Genomic DNA, 570 nt, shown 5'->3' with positions numbered 1-570 from the left:
TATATATATACATATATATATATATATATATGTATATACATATATATATAAAAACAAATAGTAAATGAGTATATGCATATATACGTACAGGTATGTGCATACCGACATCCACCTGTATGTATAGGTGCATATCTGGGTACAGGACAATGCAAACAAAACAGAGACGAGAAAACACACAAGCCACATAGAGAACATTCTACTTCATCAGCTACCTCCGTTTTAACACCGGCGTTTCGAAGAGCTAATGTGTGTGTGTGTGTGTGTGTGTGTCTACGTGTACATAAACACAAACATATATATGTGCATGCGTATTCATACATATTTAGTTATATGCAGATAACCATAATGGCTAACTACTTGTGTGGTAGCAAAATCTCATTATCACAGGAATAGATGAATACATTTAATATATCATAGAAACACAGATGGTTTATATACAGTCTTCAGTTTCCTGACCAGCCACAGATGTGAAGTTGTCTAATTACTGATCAGTAGTCAGTACCTGTGGCAACAGTTGTCAGCTGTAGTGGATTAAACTAGTAGTGGATTAAACTAGTAGTGGATTAAATA

The sequence above is a fragment of the Octopus bimaculoides genome, chromosome 8 (assembly GCF_001194135.2).
Source record: "Octopus bimaculoides isolate UCB-OBI-ISO-001 chromosome 8, ASM119413v2, whole genome shotgun sequence".
Taxonomy (NCBI): Eukaryota; Metazoa; Mollusca; class Cephalopoda; order Octopoda; family Octopodidae; genus Octopus; species Octopus bimaculoides.
Note: the sequence above shows the minus strand (reverse complement) of the source record.